We start from the raw sequence: 7,848 nt of genomic DNA on the forward strand, positions 1-7,848 counted from the left end.
CCCCATCCTACACACAAACCACTGAGCTACAGTAATTGATTTGCCCTCAGTCACCGCTCTCTTAATCTACTTACTGTTACAAGCAACATATCGACTCGTGGACCTGGCTGACCAAACCAGGGTGAAGTGGCCCTCAAAACGCACCCTCAAATTGCGTTGCTGAATCTTAGAATCCACTGAGAGAGGATCGGACAAATGAAACAAATTGTGTTTGACGTTGGAGAGCGTGAGGGGAAATTACAAAGAGCTTTGCTGTCTGTTATGCAAGACAATTGATGACATGATATAAGTTCAGTATCTCACTTAAGTTTTTATCAATCTTCTCAAGGGACACTACTATAGAAATGACCCTATACTTTAGAGTAGTCGGTGTACAGCTTGTACAGCAGTACAGATTTATAGGTCAACACAGTCCTCACTAAAAATATCTGGCAACACAAGTGAGTGGAGGACTGGCACAGGATTCTAGTAACAACCTGTGCAGCACTGGTGAATTCAATGCCCAAGAGGACTAAGGCAGTGCTAGACAACAATGGTGCTCCCAATAAATACTGACGCTTGGGACATAATTTGGACATGTTCCCTGTGAGGTGAACTCTTGTGTTGTCAGTTATTTAGACAATAATGGCTGTGTGCACTGACTACTCTAAGTTATATTTCATTTCTATAGCATTGTCCCTTGAGAAGATGTAATAAAATGGTTGCTAAAATGAAATGAACAGACAGCCACCCTGCATTGAGTGTTGGTTCAGGCCACCTGACCGTAGTAGCAGAATCTCCATGAAAACCTCGGTCTCTGTGGTGTTTAAAAGGTAATACAGTCCTGGAAAAAATTACTAGACCAACCCTGTTTCTTCCGTTTCTTGTTCGTTTTAATGCCTGATTGTGACGTTCTGCAGGACGGGAACGAGTGTTCCCTGTCCTGCGCTCTTATTTTGGCGGGCTGTGCCTTCTCCGGGGAGGAAGAGGCAGCCGCTTCTCGCCTGGTGGCGGCGCACCTGCGGCCAATTAACATTTATGGCGGATAAAAGGCCAGCGCGTTCGAATGTGCGGCGCTGGTTCATTATTGATTTTGTCGTTACACTTCATGCCATTGCTCCTCGTCTCCGCACGGGAGCTGTTACCGAAAGACTGGACTTACCTGTACTTCTTAGTTCATGTTATTTCTCCCACAGAGCTTCTCCCTCTGTCGCTTTTTGTTACTTCTTTTGTGCACCATTAAATAACTTTTATTTTTTGCAAGCCATCGCCTCTTCTCTGCACACCGGGGGTCAAGCTTTCGACAGCTCAAACCAGAACGTGACACTGATACAACTAAAGGTACCTTTGTTTGGACAAATATGGCAATGACAACAAAAATAGCTCATAAGAGTTACATTTTCTGGCAGTACAATGCTGGAGCTATTCATGTAAGAACTTAAATGATTTTAGTTCTTATTAAGAAAACCATGGAAGTTGCTAGATATCAGCTCTGAAATTCAACTCTTATGAGCTATATTTGCTATATTTGTCCAAACAAATGTACCTTTAGTTGTAGCAGGCATTAAAATGGATCAATAAACAGAAGAAACTGGTGGGTCTAATCATTTTTTCCATCCATGACTGTATGTGTGTGTCATATTAAGGCATCGGTGAATTGTTGCTTATAACTCGCTCCTAGTACTTTAGTACTATGATTACTCTACGTTCTCTTCTAGGAACATCTGTTTTCCTCCATACTAGCATGCTATGCTCCATATGGATAGGATGTATATCGTTTAACTTCTTTTATGACACCGAGCGAGACATCAGTATTTGATGTCTCATTTCAGCGAGCATCAAACGATGCAGTCCGCACGTTTAGTTTGTTCTTTGGATTTTTCTGCCACTTCTTCCGAAACAAGTACCAGCCCTAGCGAGCGGTGTTAAGAACACCAAAAGAGAATAGGCAAGTAAGCTGACTCGTGTTCAAATTTAAAATCATGGAGGAGCCTATACCACTTGTCCTCATGGAGCCTATCCCAGCTGACTTTGGGTAAGAGGCGGGGTCCACCCTGGACTGGTCACCAATCACAGAGCACAAACAACCATTCACACTGACTTTCACACCTACGGACAATTTGGAGACTCCAGTTCGCCTAACATGTTTATGGGATGTGGGAGGAAGCCCCGGAGTACCCGGAGAAAACCCATTAGTCAGAAATAAAAAATGGGAAAGTTGTGAAGCATAGTTACCCACAAAAAGGAACATGCGACATATGGATCCCGTCGTAGCTGTGAACATGTGCATTAAAGGCTGCAGTGTCATCATGTAGCTGTTGTGTTTCCAGCATCGCTGAAACTAAATCCCACAGAAAGCTGCACGACGGTGCTGTCACCATAGATAATTCTTTACAGCTGCAACAGCCCCACATTCTACACAATGTATCTCTGTATAATACATGAGAAGCTGCCATGAGTACTACCACTCCAAACCTCTGTGGTTGTGTAGGCATGGACAATGCTGGTCAATGTGTCTGCTATTCTGTATAAGAACAGCTGGAAGTCTGTTCAGGCCTGATATGATGTATGGTCTTTTGTGGGACAATCCTATAATGTCATGAACCAGAGGAGACAGCAAATATCAGAAAGGACGTTTTATTGAAGGATGGAAGGCTGTACACTCGCCAGCCACATTAGGAATACCTACATAATCCAATAAAACGCGTGTGGACACTGGTTAGAGTGTGTAAACATCGACAAATAAACATAACTAAACTGTAAGCACATTGAAATTGTTTATATATTTAGTTTATATATTTTTGGAGATTTATATAATATTTTCCTGTTGTACATGCCTATAAAACTTAAAATATAGGACCGTGTCATGTGTTTTATACAACCACTGGCTGAAATATAACCACTCTAGCTTGGGGAAGTTGTAACATTTCGTGTTAATATACCACTGTTAAAGATGGTGGTAGAATTATAACTATACTGTAGCTCGAAATGTGAATTTCTCTTGGAGATTAGAAGCATCTATCTATCATACTGGATTTAATTAGGGATGTCCTTTAGTATCCACTGATATTTGCATAAAAATGCGATATTGGTTCATATGAGTAGTTCTTGTTGATGCGCTCCACAAAGCAACAAGCTTGCTAGGTCAGTAGGTCCGCAGTATGGAATTATTTCTATTATTTCGATCTAATTATCTCTGATTGTAAACACCCATCCATTTTCTATACCGCTTCTTCCTCATTAGGGTCGCGGGGGCATGCTGGAGCCTATCCCAGCTGACTTCGGGCGACAGCCAATCGCAGGGCACATATAGACAAACAACCATTCATACCTATGTACAATTTAGAGTCACCAATTAACCTAACATGCATGTTTTTGGAAAAAAACACGCACACGGGGAGAACATGCAAACTCCACACAGAAATGCCCAGGGGAGAATCGAACCCAGGTCTTCCCATTCTCCAAGCTGTTACTGTGTTGACCAACGTGCTAACCACTAGACCACGGTGCGAACTGATTGTAAACATGCAATTTGTAATGAAAGCACTGGTTAATACTTCTAAGCTAATATGTTTAGTTCATGCTGCATTTATTTACGTGTGACAAGCTGAATGAGCCCAATTCATAATGTCACCAATTGTTTTAGTCTAGAGTTTCTTACTTTGGGACTGTACTTCGTTCTTAAACAGATGTTTGTGCCACGTGGAAATGTGCAGCTTTCCAAATTGTATCGCTGTCCGCATTATTTCATTAGACTTGTGAATTTATTAACACTATCCTGTCTTACTTGTTGATCGTAGGAGAATATTTTATTTTTGATTATTTTTGCTTATGTATTTGTTATTATGTTGACACAAAATGTTTATAATAAATATGGCACTTTTTCTATAACTGACATTGCAGTTTATGTCTTATTTTGCACAATCAGTGTCTATTAGTGAAATGCATCCAGTTGCATCACAGTAAAAGAAGCATGTGTTCATTACATGACATTAGCTTGGAGGAAGAGCTGCAGCCTGTATCGGAAATGAAGTGCTGGACAATACCGGTAAGAAAGCCAACATCGAGCATCCCTAGATCAAATAAGTGCAGGTGTACCTAAAGAAGTGTCCCCATGAACTTATGTCCTATTTCCCAGGGTATAATTCATACAATTTAAAAAGTAAACATTATTATTGTGGAGAGGAAGCCATACAACGTGAGTGTTGGTGCACATGGTCCCTCTATTGTGACGGCACACTGCAGCGTGATGCATCACGCGGCTGAACCAAAGACAATTCTGTGAATGTGGACAGCACGTCGTATTTGCATATCGATTATTTGCGGCTGCTATAAATATGGTTTAATGGAAGTGTCAGGGTGTGCGATTGCATATTAACTGAGGAGGGGGCTCAGCTGCAGCTGGATGCTGCTGGCAAAAAAATCCCAAGCCACATCTTCATGCAGCAGGAGAACAGGTACATGCAGTATACTCGATGAAGGAAGACTACAGATGTGTCATTTTTGAGTCATTTCTTTTCCCCTTTCAACTGTATCAGCTGTATTCATGTACCGTAGACAATGCACAGCCTGAGCAACTGAGAATAATTAAAAGTCATTTGTCTCCATGTAGAGTACAGCGGAAGGCCACCACTGTTGTTTGAATGAACTTTTTAATTACACAGATACAAGATATTGGCTTCTTACCAAATACCGATATAATTTCTAATACCAATATCAACCGATACCAATTTCAAATCGGGGAGGAAGATTTCTGTCCCCCCAGTGGGGCATGCCAGAAAATAATTGACAACCACTGCTGTATACTAAGCTATCAAACTTCGTCTCTCTTAATTTAATCCTTAATTTCATTTGGTGAGATCTCATTCATGAGTCAGTATCACCAGAAAAATCAATACCGATGTGATCCGACATCTCATTTTAATGCCAACAATGTCCTAAACGTCGCTACAATTGAGTAAATATCATGACCACTTGTCAAGCAGTTTTGCTCTGATGCGCCAATCAGAGGGCAGAAAAATGTCGATACTACTGTGGGCCAGCTAGCTGGCCCTGAGAGGCAAATCTGAAATCCGATTGGTTAAAAAAAACAGCCCCGTTGCTAGTGTGTATGTTACATGGGCCGGCACTCCTGGACAGATGAAATGAACATGGCAACACGTACAAACTGAAATATGATTGGACAAAAAAAATCCAACATACAAATACACTACTGGAAGCAGTGCGGCCAAGAGACACGCGACTAAAAGAAGATAATAGACTGCTGGGAAGAAATGAAAACAATTTCATGGAACAAATACTAGAGTTTCAGTCTTAAATGTAGGTCAATGCTTCATCTCGTGTTTAGGCCAGCAGAGAAGGCTTTGCTGGCCCTGACTGCACACCACTAGAAAACTGCACTATATGTACCGTACTGTACTGTCTGACTACTTTCTTGGTTACCTGGTTCTCTGAGAACCATCATAGATTTACTACCAAAGCATCAAAATCACCACAAGTTATTGTTCCAAAAACCTTCTTCACCAGTTTATGAGAGTATAAATCAAAGCCACCACAGCGTTCTGCTCCATTCAGCACACATGCTGCTAATTGGTCTGCAACCGCATTACTCTCCTCCGCTAATAAGGTTATGTGTGTGTCTGTCTGACCAGGCCCATCCTCCTAAACCACATGCACACTCTAACACACAAAAACACAGACCATTACCAACAAAATGAGAATGTTGCACATCGGTGCTGAGGTTTGTACGCATGTGTGTTGCTATTACAGTGGAACCCGTTTACGTCAACATCCCTAGGACTGGCTGTATCACGTCGACATAACCGAAAATGGTCATCGCTTGCTTATTTACTTGTGTCTGTGGCCAAAGACATAAGGGGAATGAGTGATATTACAGGATTTTTGAACCCACGGCAGTTTGTTCATGTTGTTTTGTTTCATTTGCGCAAATGGATGCATTTTGTTAGTTGCAAAGCCTTTTCTGCTGGCCTAACCACTATCAGAAGCATTGTCCTGCATTTATTACTTAAATTCAAGTATCTGGTCGGTAAAAATGCTTTTATCTATTCCCAACGATCTGTTATTGTCATTTGGTAGCGTGTCCCTCAGTTGCATTGCCTCCAGTAGTGTACGTGAATGTTAGATTTTCTTGTCACATTTTAGCTTCTATGTGTTGCCATGTCAGTGTAATCTGCCCAGTGCCTTCAGAATCAGGAGTGCTGGCCCTTGTCACTTAAGCTATTATAAATAGGGCTGATTCTTCAAGAGCATCAGATTTCGGATTCACCTCAAAGGATAATAATAATATCAGCATTTTTCTGTCCTCTGATTAGTTAATTAGGGCAAAACTGACTACAGTTGTCCTTCGCTACATCGAGGTTTTTAAAAAAATGTATTAATTAATAAATGATGACTGTGGTTGACTATGGCCTATTATTAGTCAGAACCTATTGAAAGACATGTCCGACATGACAGAGTGGAAAAAGGTTTTCCTCCCATTCCGTGTGGAAGTGGTATGTTTTTGGCTTCTTACTTTGTCGTTCTTCCCCGCTCGGTTTGAAACACTTTAAGTTTAGAACAAATAAATTGGAGGCTAACTAATTAGCTCGGTAGCTTGCTATATGCTATGAGCGGTGGCCGTCTCTTATGGCCCTGCAGTGATCCCGCAGCCTGTGCATCAGTGTTGCACAATGAAGTGTAAACAAAAAATAACAGCAGTGTAAAGGTGACTATAGGGGTGTTATTTCATGTCTACAGGGTTCTAATAAGTGGAGAAAGACATATTTAGAAGGTCACAACCAAGTTTTCTATGCTCTAACTATGAAAATATTCTGTTAATTAATATTGAATCCTACTTTGCGTAAATTCACCTATCGCGGTCCGGCCTGGAACCATGATATTACGAAGGATGACTGTAATTCTAGCACGTCGAGTGTTGGACTCTTGGACAGGGAGGAGCTCTTGCCATTAGGAGGCATTTAAAATGTTAATTGTCCAGAGTCATTGAAGGCCAGGGAGTCTAGCATGAAGCACGGTACTGATCCACCACATGCTGCTTTGACATTTGTGACAGTGTATGTTTAGTTTGTACTCTTATTCTATTATCTTACTTGAGACATAACTGATAGTCCCAAATAAGAAAAAACAAGTTCCAGCTACACTTGATGTTTGGCTTCATAAATGCATACTTTTCTCATTTGTGGAAAAAACAGATGTTGCCATATTTGGGAAGTGTTTGGTACCAAGTTTTGTGTGTGTGTGGGTGAAACTACATAAAACAACCAAGAATGAACTAATTAAAAAGGTAAACCATTAGATTATCCAATGATTAATTCAATAGCGATTTATAAGGATGAGCAATTTATTCAACTCATGAGCGATTCATTCATTCAGTCATTGTGTGACCATTTTACACATTTAAATGCTTCTATTTATTTATCAGCTTTTTATTCGGTGATGCTGCAGCTCATTGCAAAGCATCATAAAAATGTAACATGAACAAATGAAATGCAGCATGTCACATTACACGTTATATGGACTGCAAAATCTTCTGTTGAATTTACGATTCACCCTAAACTCACTTTAACGTTATGGCTTTCCTTTCGAGTGCCTTCGTCTTTTACTAATTTACCCTCTAGATTCAGCAGCGATGGTGATTAATAGGGTTGTGTTTAATTTGTCCCACGTCAGACTCTCAAACCTCCAAAAGGGGCTTGTGGTAATCAGCACCATTAATGTTTAAGGGTCTAGTTATGTTGTATTGTACAATGAAATCTATAGCTTTAAAAAACAAAAAGCCTTTTTAGAAACACCGCTTTTTGTGCAGATACAGACACAAACCAGGAAATACAGACTTGTTTGGCAACTTAC

Source organism: Dunckerocampus dactyliophorus, chromosome 10, assembly GCF_027744805.1.
Source record: "Dunckerocampus dactyliophorus isolate RoL2022-P2 chromosome 10, RoL_Ddac_1.1, whole genome shotgun sequence".
NCBI classification, from domain to species: Eukaryota; Metazoa; Chordata; class Actinopteri; order Syngnathiformes; family Syngnathidae; genus Dunckerocampus; species Dunckerocampus dactyliophorus.